General features: G+C 43.7%; 1 protein-coding gene across 3 annotated transcripts in view; it reads left to right on the top strand.

Moving 5' to 3' along the window:
- The first annotated feature begins 4,442 nt into the window (after nucleotides 1–4,442).
- The window catches only part of EMP1 (epithelial membrane protein 1), a 38,360-nt gene continuing 25,868 nt past the window's right edge, over nucleotides 4,443–16,934 (top strand). The window contains exon 1 of one of the 3 annotated variants that reach the window (XM_083156579.1): nucleotides 4,443–4,575. The gene's annotated coding sequence lies outside the window, so the exon portion shown is untranslated. Of the gene's footprint in view, nucleotides 4,576–7,240; nucleotides 7,297–7,354; nucleotides 7,941–16,934 lie in introns of those variants that run through there. The other 2 variants (XM_083156578.1, XM_083156580.1) reach the window with 2 other exon arrangements.

Below are 16,934 nucleotides of genomic sequence, written 5' to 3'. Positions count from 1 at the left end.
AATTTTATTTTCATTAAAAAAAGGGCAGCTCCCCTGGTCTGATATGGGACACATGGGGCACCCCTGGAATTATACGGCACACATGCGGGCACCCCAGGACTGATACAGGACACATGGGGGCACCCCTGGACAAATACAGCACACATGTGGGCACCCCTGGATGGATACAGCACACATGTGGGCACCCCTGGACTGATAGTACTGGTAGCCAGTGGAAACAGCAGATTGGAATTATATACTGCAATAAATACTGGTAGCCAGTGGCAACAGACTGGAATTATATACTGCGATAAATACTGGTAGCCAGTGGAAACAGCAGACTGGATTTTTATATACTGTGATAAATAATACTGGTAGCCAGCGGCAACAGCAGACTGGAATTATATACTGCGATAAATACTGGTAGCCAGTGGAAACAGCAGACTGGATTTTTATATACTGTGATAAATAATACTGGTAGCCAGCGGCAACAGCAGACTGGAATTATATACTGCGATAAATACTGGTAGCCAGTGGCAACAGACTGGAATTATATACTGCAATAAATACTGGTAGCCAGTGGAAACAGCAGACTGGATTTTTATATACTGTGATAAATAATACTGGTAGCCAGCGGCAACAGCAGACTGGAATTATATACTGCGATAAATACTGGTAGCCAGTGGAAACAGCAGACTGGATTTATATACTGTGATAAATAATACTGGTAGCCAGCGGCAACAGCAGACTGGAATTATATACTGCGATAAATACTGGTAGCCAGTGGCAACAGCAGACTAGAATTATATACTGCAATAAATAAAATACTGGTAGCCACTGCCAGTGGCAACAGCAAACTGGAATTATATACTGTGATAGGTACTGGTAGCCAAGGGCAACAGCACACTGGAATTATATACTGCAATAGGTACTGGTAGGCACTAGCCAGTGGCAACAGCAGAGAGCAGACTGCAGCAGACACTAGGCAGTGCAGGGCAGGCAGTGGCACTAGCAGCACCAGTGGACTATCACACTGTGACTGACTATACAGGAGCAGACTCAGCAGAGGCAGGCCCCAGCACAAAGGAGAGACAGAACACAGCACCAGTCATCCTTGCAATGGTGATGTCTTGATCACTGAGCAGTACACAGCAGCACGGGCCCCAGCAGAGACCACACACAGCAGCAGCACACCCTTCCCTACCCTTCTCCGAGATTGGAGTGAAGATGGCGGCGCGAGGTTGCAGAATTTAAGGGTTCCGTGATCTCGCAAGAATCCGACGCCGGGCGATGACGTTTTGCCCGTGCGCCCGGATTCCAGTCAGGCGGGAAGCGCCGAGCACTGCTCGTATCCGGGCCCGGATTGATGACGTCCGTGCTGGCTCGGATCTGGGGAATCCGAGCCCGCACATCTCTAATTTAAACTATATAAACCTTAGATTAAATCAGTCCTATATGTCACTTAGATATTCATCACACAATAAAATACGTAAAATTATAAATAGCTAACAAATTATAATGCTTTATTAAGAAAAACGAGTGACAGGGTGTATCATTCTCAAAAAACTCTAGATGTTTTATTCATTAAATGGATCTGGCCGTCCAGAGTGAGTATAATCCACTATAATAATAAACTTTTTGAGCACGGGTCTTCAAACTGTGGCCTTCCAGATGTTGTGAAACTACAAATCCCAGCATGCCTTGCCACAGTTTTGCTATAAGGGAATGTTAAATCTCTGGCAAGGCATGCTGGGATTTGTAGTTTCACAACATCTGGAGGGCCACAGTTTGAAGACCCATGTTTTTGAGTATTATTCATTTCTGGTCAAGTGATTTATGTGGGAGTTTTAATTACCGTAAATGTATTGTCTCCTGTGAATAAATTGTGAAACTTTGAAACATTATGAGGAGCATTTTACTCTTATTTTTAGATATATAGAAAGGGTGATTACCAAAACGAGCAGGGCCGGCGCCACCACTAGGCAGCTCTAGGCATTTGCCTAGGGCGCCGGCACCTGGAGGACGGCAGTTCGCCCCTCACCCCCAGCGATCTGTGTAAAAAAATTGCTGCCCCGGCGTCCCTGCAGTGCTGGGGCAGTAGGTACCCCTACGGCACGGACACCCCTGACCGCCCCAGCACTGCAGGGACGCCGGGGCAGCAATTTTTTTACACAGGTACCACCCCCTCCCTCCCCCCGGCACCGGGGCGCCCCCGCCCCGACTCGCCTGGGGCGCTCCGGTGCCTTGCACCGGCCCTGAATATGAAATGAACGCAAGAAGGCCAAAGAAACCTTTCAGATCATGTTTCCACCTATTTAAGTTAAGCAATACAATTACCAAGGACCACTCCAAGCGTTGTTGTCCTTATTTTATTTACTTAATCGCAATCGGGGCCTGATTCAGACCTGTTTGCTGTGCTGCAAATTCACTGCACAAGCACTATCAGACAACCGCGCAAGAGCATGGTACGCTGTGCACATGCATGAGAAATCTGAAAGAAGGCAGCCAGCAAATAATGTGATTGACACCCTGCGGGCGTTTCGGGGCAGTAATCCACCATTTTCGGGGAGTGCCCCATAAAACACAGGCATTCCCCGGCGATGGGTGGGAGGTCCGCTGACATCATAATCAGCCTCCTTATCCCCGTGGCCTTTAGAACGCTGAGTAACTCTAGACTTACTCTGCGCATGCTAGCAGGAGGAAAATCATTTGATGGTGTGACAATTTCCACCGAGCGCATCCACAGCCATGCACAGGGGCAGGGGGAGCTGATGATGCGGATGGCGCTCCCCAAAACATTGTAGAAAAAAACATTATTATTGTTTAAAAAAAATCCCTGTGATTCCTTTTCTGTTATCCACTATGGAGGTATACAGTATATATTCATGTCCCCAAAGTGTCAACCCCGGGCCTCACCCCCTATAGAAATTTCAAGGTGGCAAGGAAGGTGCTATTCTTGCCATGGTTGAGTCACTGTACTCACAGTTCTGCCTTTTGCCTCCTGCTTAGCTCACGCCTCGCTGCGGCTGTTCCCGACACAGGCAGCTTCTGCAGCAGTGTCTCCTGCCCGGCTTCCGGCTCCTAGGCACTTGCTCATTGTATTTTATTCATTTTTCTATTTTTATTTATTTTCCATATATTTTTTGTTTATTTTCATTTTTACTAATTTTTATTTTAATTTTATTCATTTTTATTTATTATTATTATTTTTTTACCTTTAATTTTACCTTTTACCCAAACTCTTCCTCATTCTCCCTCGTTTGTCTTACCCTCCCTCCCATCCTTATTATCAGCGCTTTGTATCCATACCCCCATAACTATTATATTTCAACAAAGCACCTCCATATAAATCCCAGGCGCAACGAGCATAATATTTTATGTGCTTTATGTATTTTTATTAAATTGGTTTGAAAATAATTTTTACACCTGTTGCATGTTCACAGTCTTAGCGCGGTTTCACACCCCTTGCTTTTGTATGTTATTAAGGTACTTATGTATTATCTGGGCTCCCATGTTAAATGCACCCCATTTTTTCATACCCCTACTATCCAACTACGCATGGAGTTGATTTTATATAGTGTGGCGAGCACAGCGAGCCACCGTGCCCGAAGTGTGGCGAGGGGACGCGGTCTCATAAGAAAAACGGGAGCCCAGATATTACATAAGTACCGTTATTAAATACTACTCTGATAGCAAAAGGGGCCCAGACAGCTACAACATACAACACCATGTTCAGTGGGGGAAATTTACGAAGATGGGAGTTGTATTTCACATGGGTTGTTGCTATGGGCAACCAAACAGATACTATCTATTATCTTTTAGAAGGTGCTAAAAAAAAGAGAAGTAGTTTCTGATTGTTTGCCCATAGCAACACAACATCCCATGTGAAATACAAATCCCATCTTAGTAAATTTCCCCCAATATGTATTAAAGCTAGTCACAATGTTGTAAATGCAAGTGAATATCCAAATCTTTTGGTTTCTTTTTATTACATTTTGATCTCCATGATAATGTCATTAAATCAAAAGCTTGCAGACTGCAGAATAGGGAGATGTTGTTTTGTGAGATGTTAATGCATATATTGGAGGAAAAGCGTCTTCTATTCTCATGCTAGAAAATCGGTCATATGAAATCATTTTTTTATACATTCTATTTAAAGAAATGGGATGGTTCTTGTAAGGATTCCCCGACCCATTTCTCAATCCACAACCACAAGACTGTCTACACCTTATTTTTTTCTGGTTGTAAATCTGTGTTGTTGAAAACAAATCCGTTTCCCTGTGCCTCATCACGCATGGTTTAGTCATTCATGTTTTAACCACCACCACCAAAAAAAAAAAAAAAAAGTGACTCAGGCTGTACAGAACCTGGGATAGCTCTCAGCCTCCTCCCACTTCTTGCAACTGTACAGCTGCCAAAAATAAGGGTGTAGCTGCATTTTTTCCCTGCTATTTCTTTGCAAATAGGTTCCTATAAAACAGGCACCTCCCTAATTGCATCACAGAAAACTTATAACTGTGAAATATCACTACACAAGTATTGCCATTCACACTGCAAGTGAGAGAGGACGTCCAGACTCTGAGCTGGTTATACAAGGTGAGTTCTGCAGGATATGGAGAAACACATTACAGCTTACAAAACTTTGTGAATGTTGGCGCAGGGCAGATGTATGGTTGAATGTACAGCTAACAGTGCTGTATATTCATTATAATGGGAGTTTTTACATTTTATAGGAGCTACATATTAAAAATCCAAATCAGTTCATCACATCTTAAATCAACTTGTGGTACAATATATTCTAGGCCCCCTGGTGGCAAAGGAATTCTGCAGGACCTGTTGTAGAATAGATCTTGCGGAGACAAGAAATGTTACATATCATTTGATTCTGCATTGTTTTATGACAGGCAATACAAGTTTATACAGGGAATTTAATTAGTAATAGAAAAATATCAATTTATTACAATGGCATAATATAAAATATCCTGTTACAATGATTTTATTGATTCATTTGTTCGGGAACTAGCAGCTTATGGTATAGCAGTGATATTATGCAAATGTTGTGACTGTATAATCTAAAATTATTAATTATATTTTTTCATGGGAATGCTTTTTATTTGCAGTTAAATATGGGGATAGCTAAAACACGTGACACATAACATTGGCCCTTGTTCTGGTTTACTCCCAAAGGCAAATTCCTCTCAAATGGACAAAACCATGTTCACTGCAGGTGGGGCAGATGTAACATGTGCAGAGAGAATTAGATTTGGGTGGGGTTTTACTTCAAAGTGAGACCTATATTGCAGTGTAAAATAAAGCAGTCAGTATTTACCCTGCACAGAAACAAAATACCTCACCCAAATCTAATTCTCTCTGCAGTGCACATGGTTTTGTCCATTTCAGAAAGAATTTGCCTTTGCGTGCGATCCAGAATAAGGGCCTTAATGTAGCTATACACATTCCTAATGTTGCCGTAACTATGATTCTTGGACATTAGATAGTTTTGCAGGTGACATTCATGTAACCTAATGCAACTCCTTCAGTACATTCTCCAATAGTATAATTCTATGCTAATTAAAACAATGTAGTAGAGTTTGCAATCATCTTTTATATGCGCCATCACACACAACAGGGAATGGAGTAGAGCATTCTCATGTACATCTATGACATTTTCTAAGCTGATTTCAGAAAATGATGAGTCAGACCTTCTGGGTTGTGGTCTCTCAAAATGCAGAACCAAGAAGAATGTTGTGCTAATGATGGTTCTGGTCATTGTGATGGATATATATTACAGGACTGCAAAGAGGCAAAATGTTTGACCTATCTTAAATGTACTACTGATAGTTAGTACAGGACCACACATTGAAGCCATTTGTATTCCATCACCGTCAACGCCAGGAAACATATTTTCCATTACTTCAAGTGTATTTTACTGTATTTTCCTTGGGCAGATTGTTAATGCCAGGTGAGAATGCTCCGTGCTGCCATGCAGTATTCATGATGCTTAAAGAAGCACGAGGCAGACATGGCTCACAGCTGGCACCAGCAGATATATAGATACAGATATATATGCATCTGTTTACTATTAGATCATTTAAAGTGCGCAAAACAGAGACTACGTAAAAACCAGACACGGACAAGACCCCACAACACCAGACCGGACATCAAACTTATTTCGGAGCTTGGAGTGTCCGGTTCAGGGGGTGTCCTGTCCGGGGGGTGTCTTGTCCGGAGGGATACCTGTGATAGCTTTCAACAGGGACATGGGGAAGAGAAGATTACAGCCTCCCTGTGTGGTCCGGACCATTACGGTATTTGCTTTATGCCCGGACCATACAGGGAGGCTTTACTCTCTCCCTCCTCCTCTCCCCAGACAGCCCCCACGGACAGGCACTCCCCGAACCGGACACTACAAGCTCTGGAAAGACAGAAATTGGTGAATGGAGCCTATCTGGTCTGGAGTTCCGGGGTCCTGTCCAGTTCCGGTTTTCACCCATACGCCGCAAAACACTTGATTACTAGCAGCCTTAATATTGGATATATTGTACATAACGTTTAACAAGATTTGCATCTGCTCAATATACTGTATACCAGTTCTGCTAGACATGCACTATGCACTCAGAGCGCAATAAGTACAGACATTAGAAATGGTGTGGCTCAGAGTACAGCAGTGCAGCTATCAGAGGAGGACTGCGGGGACTGCAGTCCTGCTAGACATACACTGTGCACTCAGAGAGCAGCATGATGATTGCAATAAGTACAGACATTAGAAATGGTGTGGCTCAGAGTACAGCAGTGCAGCCATCAGAGGAGGACTGTGGTGACTCCAGTCCTGAGACATACACTGTGCACTCAGAGAGCAGCATGATGATTGCAATAAGTACAGACATTAGAATTGGTGTGGCTCAAACCTCAGAGTACAGCAGAGCAGTCCTCAAAGGGGGACTGCAGGGACTCCAGTCCTGCTAGACATACACTGTGCACTCAGAGAGCAGCATTATTAGTATAACCCTGGGGGCGGGATGTATTAAAATACATCGCCGCCCTTCGCGCCCCCCCCGCCGCGATGCCGCCGCATATGTACTAACATATGCGGCTGGCATCGCGATGCGGTGACGGAGCCCCCCCGCGATACCTGTACTGTGGTCTGCGGGGGGGCTCCGTCACCTCCCAGCCGGCTTTTGTTGCTTTCACGCCGGGGACAGCTAAGCAAGCTGTCCCCGGCGCTTCCTCCTCCCCCTGCAGCCGGAAGGACGTCCGGCTGCGTTGCTAGGGGGAGGAAGGGCTTACCTTCCGGGGTCCAGGAGGACCTGCAAGAAGGTAAGCCCAAGGGAGGGGGGAGAGGGGGGGTCGGCGAGGCGGCGGGGTTGCGGCGACGCGGCGGGTGGCGAAAAGAAGCCCATAGGCTTCTATAGGGTATCGCCACCCAAAGGTGGCGATACCCTGCCCTGCGGTGACGTGACGAACGGGTTTTAGTACATAGGAAAATGCGGTAAAACGGGGGTTTTACCGCATTTTCCCTTTAGTACATCTCGCCCTGGGAGAGAGGATTCCGCGTTCAGCCGTGCATACAGGGGGACAATCACTCACCACCGAGTGATTTTCTCCCTGCCTACATTGCCAAGTAATTCTTAACTTACACACGTGATGGCCGTGGGAAGATGGCGTCAGCCGCCCTCCCTCCCAACGACTGGGGAATGCCTGCATTTTCCAAGACACTCCCGGAAAATGCAGCTCTACCGCCCCCAAACCCCCGCAGGGTTTCAATTACCAGCAGGCAGCCTGCGATGGCTAGCCATGCAGGGTCCCAGCACTCCGTAGCATGCGCATGCACAGTCATTCGATAATTGGCAGGGCTGCGAATTCGCAAACCTGAGGACTAACCTGAATCGGGCCCACTGTCCTTGCTTACATGCATAATACACACTTTCCTTATTAGCTATACATGCACAGGCATTAAGTAGGTATGTGAAAAAGATTTACATGTGCAGTGATTCCTGATAACTGTAGTGCTATGGAGATCTCATTGTGTATATACCTGTATTATACCAGCAGGCAAGAACAGGCAGCTGAGTGGTTTATTAGTTTATAAGGATTTATAGGGAGATTCATATGCAGCCCTTAATGCAGAACAACTTCCATTTTAGCATATGTTCTATCTGTCACCTGTTTCATTTTTCTGTAAAAAGAAAATCCTAGTAATCCATACAAGGTCATGTATGGGAAATGTTTTCCAGTGGTTGTGACAATGCCTTTTAAACACTAAGTATGTACAGTACAGTCATATATGGTTTCTGTCTGCCAGTGTCTGGCGGTAAATGTCCCACAAAATAGGTTGGGCAGTGTAAGATTTTGTTTTGCAATGCAGAATGAGTAATAAGAGAATCTTCCAGCTGGGTGGGGCAGGTTGCTGGTGTGATATTTGACATTTTCCATCACACAATAGCAACAAGATGTTTGCATGACAAGATTTTTTTTTTTCGAATCCGACATCGGTTTAGAACAATATGAACATTGACATTTACGCCATACTCTCTGAGCTCTGTCTGTCCTATAGAATACTCTCGTCTTAGTAAAATTCCCCCTATATGTTTTAGAACTGTTAATGGTTGCAATTTAAGTGACATTTGTTTCACTTAAATTGCAACCATTAACAGTTCTAAAACATATAGGGGGAATTTTACTAAGACGAGAGTATTCTATAGGACAGGCAGAGCTCAGAGAGGTTTCCCAAAGCTTCCCTGCTCCCTAGTCAAATGCCATGTCACAGTTGTTGCTATGCCGAACTATAAAAATAAACAATCAGAATGACAAAGATTCTTCTTACAGCCTGCTACAGTGATTATTGTTAAGAAAGAAATTGTTATGTGATTGCTGCTTTTAAAGTAGTTACAATTAATAAATGAAACAAAGAACTATTATAAAAAACTAAAATACAAAAATAACTGCAATATGATGTGTGTTTAATCAATAGGCCAAATGTAATAGGGTGTGAGAATCAGAATGATATAGATTTTGGGAGAGTTTTTTCCTTTTTTTTTTTAAAAGCAGCAGTCATTTACATATTAAAATCAACCTAATATAGGGAGATATTGTAAAACGGACACAATGACAATACATGTATATAAAGGGGATTATACAGTAGACACTGAATAGCTTGACTGAAGGTGTGAGGGTGCCATGCGATGCGATGTGCGCTCCCGTGGGCATCCCATTGTACAGCACATAATGGGGGTTATTCTGGTTCATTCGCAAGGCTGCGAATTCGCAGCCTTGCGAGTCCACCAAACCCCGCCCGGTGAACGACCCCCCCCCCCCTTGAAGTTCGGGTTCGCCCGCACAGGCTATTAATGGATGTTTTGCATATAATCCATTCGTATGCCTCGGGTAACCGCCCACATCTTTCGATGGTCGCCAACCATCGTAAGATGTGGTGCGTGCATGCATATAAAAGTGACTTTTAAGGCACTTACATATGCGTGCACACTGGCACAGATATGGGCGGGCAGCTGACATCCGGTGATGTCAGCTGCCCGCCACCCGCGTTACTGTCTCATTACCATTAGAACGCCCAGCATTCTCATGGGAACGCCAATGGGACGCTGGGCGTTCCCATATGATAATGGGGCAGCCCGGTGCCTCCCGCCCATCTCCGGCCTCCGCACGCCGTCATGGGTGCGTGCACCCGGGGAACCGAAAGTTTGCCGTGGGTGCACACACCCTACATCTGTTCATGCGCTGAAACACGCATGCGCAGACGCGCACCATCGGTCCACCTTGCGAATGCACAGAGGACCGAATGGATTAGAATAACCCCCAAAGTCTGTGCAGCCCATGCTTTTTGAACTAGCTTCGGATTGCTTCGATTTGATCGCATGCGATGCAATCTAGTTCAAAACTTTAATTAACATGAACACAATGTACAGCAGATACTATGACCATTCCAGTCACTCATTAGGTATGTGAAACTGCGGAGCAATGTCTGATGCGTCCATATGCTTGTAGTATAGTTGCTAAGGTACTGTATAACATTGTAGCTGCATTTGTGACTCACAGGTCCCAACGCCCTATGAAGACTATTTTTGGCAATAACTTACATAGTCGTTGCATGATAAATACAATGACAATTTTTTTCCTATTTCGTTCCCTATAGCTGTTCATCAAGGAACATTATTCAGTGCAGGGAAGTTCTTTGTTTTATTGATTTTGTGGTTACAAAACTTAAAATGAAAGACTCTGGCTAGAGGAAGACACCTCTACTGTATATGTTTATATCACGCTCCTTGCTCAGATTTATAGTATCTATTCATTATAATCATGAACCATGCTTTGACAAGCACCAGGAAACAAAGGAGTGGACTTAAATATGACAACTGCGGTGAGCGAGATTGTTATCAGATACACTACTAGGCTGGTGTATTAGGAGATCAAGTGTCCGCTGTGCTATTTTGCTGACAGCAAATTATTCCAGTGGGGAAAATTGCAGAGTTTACAGTTTAGAAGGTGAGATGTATACTTTCCATTAATTATGGGTCATGGTGCTTCATCTTTTCCCAAGCAAGTATCATGCACACGGAAAGCTCATTCATGGGTTTGGGAAAGACCTTCGCAGTATGACATATGCACTATTTCAGTGCTAAACACTTTTATATACTTATAGTCTTTTATTGTCTTAAATCTGTACTATGCAGCAAAATTAGTCATGCATCTGCTATCCTGACCGCACACACACTGAACTAATGTGATAATGATTTAACAAAATCTGTACAGTATCAGCATTATTGGTCACATTAGTAAGTGTAACTATTATTATTATTGTTTATTTATATGGCGCAACAAGGGTTCCGCAGCGCCTAACAATACAAAAATGAGCAAAACATAGAAAATAACGAATTACTGTACAAGGCAATTTAGGAGACGTACATTATTATTTACAGTTTCTTATATAGCGCAGCAGATTCCGTTGCGCTTTACAAATGGAAACAGTGATAAAACAAACTGGGTAATAACACACAGACATAGAGGGCCCTGCTTGCAGGTTTACAATCCATAGGTATAATAGGAGGGATACATAAGGATTGGAATCTATAGTATGGCAGTCCCACCAGATTGCAAGACAGTCCTGATAGGATGCAAGAAGATATGAATACTGCTGGAGGTTATGTGGAGGTTCCGGAATATGATAAGCTCTCAGTGACCCAGTATGGGTGTGGTGTGCACCCCGACTGTTGCGATTCCAATGGTCATTTTTCCATCATCGGAATCTCAACTGCCAGTAGTCCGGCGAGGGTCGAGCGCATCAGAGCCCTTTGCGGGCTTGGTGGCTCGCTATACTTGCCACAGGTTCAATTTTCCCTCTATGGGGGTAGTGGACCCCCACGAGGGAAAATAGCCTCTGTCAGTCGGTATCCCGACTGTCGGACATTTAGTACAGTGGTGTAACTATAGCTCCGCAGCCCCCGAAGTGGCGGGGGGCGCAGAGAAATTGGGGGTGCCGCCGGGGGTCTGCGGGGCTATAGTTACCCGCGGTCTGCGTCTCGCCCGGCTCTCTGCCGGGACCTGCCGTCACGGTCCCGGCCGGCTCCTGCTGCAATGAAAACTGACAATTAGAAAATGGCTGCCCCCATACTGCAGACAGTTTTCTGTCTGCAGTATGGGGGCAGCCATTTTCTAAGAGTCAGTTTTCATTGTAGCAGCAGGAGCCGGCCGGGGCCGTGATGGTCAGGCAGGTCCCAGCAGAGAGCCGGGCGAGACGCAGACCGCGGGTGCAGGTACGGGTAAGAAGGGGGGGGGGGGCAGGTTAGGTGTGTGCGGGGGTGGGGCGGGCGCCAAAAAAACGTGCGACGGGGGGGTGCAAAATAGTTAGTTACGTCCCTGATTTAGTAGTCAGGATTCCGATGTCGGAGAAATTAGTGTAATGGCTTGTATTCAGATTATCAATGATCTGAAGCTATGACAATCCGTTATATTGAAGAGCAGACTGGTTTATTAGGTAGGAGAAGAGTAGATATATATGTCTGTAAATTATACATTATCCAGAGTCCATAAATGGGCGGGGGTTAACATTGTAATTTATAATGATAAAGCAGTTTAACATATATAACATATATTGTGTTGGGTATAAAATACCGGCACTTGTGATCATAGGTGCCGATTCTGTGGGTCCAAGGGCCCGAACACCCACGGAAATTGATGAGCACCCACGGGCCCCAGTCCTGCTGCTGGACTGCCATATCAACATTGCCGGACCCGCCACCTGAGAAACAGTATGCCGGGAAGAGTGTATTCTGTCCGCGGAGTACCTGCACTGTGAGGGCATTTATGTACCTGCACTGTGGGGGCATTTATGTACCTGCACTGTGGGGGCATTTATGTATGTGGAACTCTGTTGCCGTAATTTGATTATTGGAGACAACTGTGCTCCATAATATAAATCAGCATTATTTTGTGGCCACACCCCTTCCCCATGAAGCCACTCCTCTATATTTTTGGCTTGAGCACCCACCAGCAAACACATAAATCGGCACCTATGGTTGTGATCCCAACAGTCAGAAGACTGACAGTGGGATCCCTGTGCCTAATCCGAGTACTTAACTGCGATGTGTCGAGATTCTGGCTGCTGGTAACCCTCTATGTTCTAACTTGTGGGATCCTGACTGCTGATATATGGACCACATCCTCATATAGGCCCGTCTTCAAATACTTGCGATCATTGATAATTGTATCCTGTAAACCAGCATGAGCTGCGGTTTATGGGGGATTTAGTTCACATGCCTCAGGCAAGCAGAATCCCCCAAAACAGACCCATTTTTGTCTGAAAACAGGGCTGTTTCTAGCAAAACCACAGAGGTTTCACTGAACTTGTGTGTTTTTCAGGCAACCAAATTAGATATCCCCCCAAAAATATCAGAGAAACATTGGGATAAATCACAAAAACTTCTTTTTTTCACAGCCCATGTTTCTTCAAGGGTAATTGAATACCGGCCATAGCATATTTCTGAAAGACCCATCTGTCTGTCTATCATTCTATCTAGCTAATCAACAAATATGCAGTTTTCATACTGAATTTATTACATACTGAATTTAGTTAGTGAATTTAATAAAAGTGGAATGCATTGCAGCATTTGAAGGAACTCTATGTAAGAGAAGCAGAGAATTTGGAAGACGTGTTACCACACCCTTTGCAGACGGGTGTTGGTTGAGACCTATAAATATTAGGAAGTGTTCTGTGGAACACATTAAGGGCGTTGAGATACTGTACAGAGTGGATATCTGCCAGTACATGTATCCTAGACATTTCTGTCAGTTTTCCATGTGGTGACTCCAATTTGCTTCAACATTATTCATCCCATAGAAACAGACAAATATTTGAAATCATTATCTATAAACTTTTAGGTTTCCAAGTAAACCTCAGCACATGTAAGTAAGGCCCCAGTGAATCTTTATTCTCCCAGCACAGTGACTGCCATCTTGAATTTAGCACACACTATGCAATATAGCACTCATACAACCAATGAATGATATACCACTAGTGCCTTGTTCACAGACAGAGCCGGCCCTAGGCATAGGCATACTAGGCAATTGCCTAGGGCGTCGGCCTATGCCTAGGGGTGGCACTGCAGCTTTACTTGTGTACGGACTCCTACAGTATGTACCCTGAACTGACTGGCCGTGCAGCCCAAGCACAAATGTCACCCTTACCGGCGTGGACCCCCACATGAGCCACCCGCAGGCTCTGATTCGCTAACAGCCTGTCAGCCTCTCCGCCTCAGCCAGCCACCGCGGTGCGCTGGGAGAAAGAGGAGGGACAGCACAGGGAGCTGTATGTTATGTGCCCTTCCCCTCCTGCTCCAGGGATGCGGGCGGTAACACTGCAACAGCAAGCATCACCTGGACTGTTGGTGATTGGCGCACTTTCCAAATTCTGAGCACTGCAGCGTGCATAACTGACAGATGACAGATGTCACTCAAGGTGCCGGGAGAATCTGTTTTTAAAACACACAGGTGAGGTCAGTTTAGCAGTTCCATCTGCTTAGCAGTAGATGACGCAGCTTACACTTTTGCAGGGAGATTGGTTCTGTATTAAACATTAGAAAAACTCTGGGCAGGTGATACTTCCCTATAATTTATTTTCTAAAACCTATATTACATGTATTACTCCTGCGCTTGTATAACTACAGATGTGTAGCCTATGTAGTGTCAGTATGGGGTAGGAAATACTAGTTGCATTACGTATATCTGTGTCTGCCCGCAATGTGATGTTTTCAGTAGCAGGTTGACATATTCTGTCGCAGTGTAAAGAATGTCATATTCAGCAGTGGTGGGTCGCAGTAAGATGCCTTACAAATGAATGATGGGGCTGCAGGGTGCTCTAGGAAATGCTGCCTATAGCTGGAGCGCACACAATCACTTACAGTTACTAATGTACCAGTAACAGCACAGAAGGGTGTTTACAACCGGTGACATACTGTAGCAAGGTTTGTCACTCACTGTAAATTTAATACAGCGCCCCTGGAGCCCACCAAATATCACAGTTTGCTGTTAGACAAAGATATTCATGCTTGCCCCTAGAGCCCTCCATTCATTATAAAGCAGGCCACTGTATTTGCTGCAAGGACCCTGCACATGCACTGCACAAGCAGCAACCCCTACCCCCTGTGAGATGTGTGATAAAAAAAATGGGGGGGGGGGGATGGTGGCAGTATGGCAAGCACTGGCTTTCCCTATTGGTAATAGAGGTGCATCGCCATCGCTGCAGGGTATACACAGGAAGTGGTCAGTGCTCCAATTCTAGTCAGAAATCGCCCCGTGTGTATGACCCATAAGACTTTTACTGGCTGAACACAAGCACCAATAGATTTTACAGTATATTACTAGTTTTGCTGTTGATGGCAAGAAGATAAGCGAGAAAAAACTGGAAAATCTATTGAATTTTATGTGCAGCGATAGAAGAGACTTTCAAGATTAATATAGTGCATCATAGATAAGAAGGCTCTACAAAAAGAAATGCTCGTTGTTGGGTAATGTCAGCATTATCCATAGAATATTAACATTAATAAAAAAGTTGCAATGCTATTACTAAAAGGTATAAACGGCAGCCATAGAAAAAAAATTCTGTTTTTAAGAAGATGGTCAATTTAAAGATAAAAAAAGTATCTGTCAAACGTAACATTAAATATTAATGTTACTGTCTCTAAAAGGTAGTGTCAGCATATACAAGGTAGCTAGACCTGAAACAGAAGAGTCCACATTTCTACGCTGGAACAGAAAAAGCTATTGATGATCTAGGACAGCCATGTGCATCCTAAAAGCAGAATGATGCTTTAAAAAAAAAAAACATTGATAATCACACATAATCCCGAACCTCTAGCAACTCGGATGATACTACATTTAGGCACATTTATAGACACCAACAAAGGTGTATTGTTTAGTGGGTAAGAGGTGCACTCCAGTGGCGTCAGTTCATCCCTGTTGCCTGGAGTCAAGATAAATATTGGTGCGCCCCCCCTCCACACACACACACACACACACCACCTTATATAAATATATATATATATATATATATATATATATATATATATGCATGTGTGTATGTTATGTATATTATTTTTAAAATAAACATATATATATATATGTTGATGATTCTGCTAGGAGGGGGAGTCAGCAACAGAATCATAATCAACAGCTTTCAATTGACTGATTCAAACATGCAGGGTAGGAGAGGTGCCCCCTTGGTAGCAGAAGCCCGGCGGCAGGTGACTCCATTGCCTCTAAGAGTTCTGCCTCTGGTGCACTCTATAGATAGTAATCAACTCTATGTCTACAATGTAAGGCATGTGAGACCAAATAAGCATTTTAGTAATATGATTCTAATAAACTAATACTATAAAGAGATTGGGCCCAAGAACTGGGGGTGTGAGCAGATGTGGAGGTACAGCCACACCCCATAGGGTGCCCATTGGAGACAATGCAGTGCATACTTGTGGGCATGCTTATTCCTCTCTAGGTGCCCATCAGATTCATATCATGTGTGCATTAGACACACTGCTGTATTACATGGGTTACACTATTGCTTGGGGACCGCTCTTTTCTATTATGTTTATTAAGCACTATGAGCTTTTCAGCAGTACAGACACTGAATTGTCCTGAATGGGATGTAGTTAAGGATAAATTCCATGACAAACTGAACATATCAACTGCCTGTGAATAATAAACAATAAAATATTCCAAACATTTCAATATGAAAGAATACATTGTTATGCGTCCTCGCCATGCTTCCGTTTGGATTCACAGAGAACAACTAGCCTTAGAGAAGCAAAATCAAATAGGGAGACATGCCTTACAGTCTAATTGTAGAGATATCCAATCCAGTGTTTTATCCATTCAAACAGAGCATTACAGTGTTTGCTCCCATGCTTAAAGGAACCCCACGCTCTTATTTTAAAAATAATATTCATTAATTCAGTCTGTCTGTTGTTACCCAGTTTGTCTTATCACTGTCTACTATTGTAAAGCGCAACGGAATCTGCTGCGCTATATAAGAAACTGTAAATAAATAAATTAATTAATTAATTCTCTTACAGATTGCATTACATTGCTTATATAACAAAATGACGACTTCCCTTTATTACACTGCTGCTTTGCAAGTCAATACAACTTGTCTATTTATAATTACACAGTATTTGTGTTATAGTGTATCATTTCCACTGTAATACATTGTCTTGTTTTGTCTACCTGCAGAGACTTTACCACAGAGATGTGATAATCCTGTTAGCGTGCTTGGCATAGGAATCTAATAATATTGCATTGGCTAATGTATAAACCTTAGGAATCCATACACAAACAAACAAAACTAGTAAGATAATAGTGCCATGATTTACCAAACATATAGCAGAAGCGGCCATTTTGTTAGTATTAATATATTAGTATAATGTAATAGTAAACTCAGTTCACTAGCA

This window comes from Crinia signifera, chromosome 8 (genome assembly GCF_055691185.1).
Source record: "Crinia signifera chromosome 8, ASM5569118v1, whole genome shotgun sequence".
Classification (NCBI taxonomy): Eukaryota; Metazoa; Chordata; class Amphibia; order Anura; family Myobatrachidae; genus Crinia; species Crinia signifera.
This window is presented reverse-complemented; position numbering and strand designations above follow the sequence as displayed.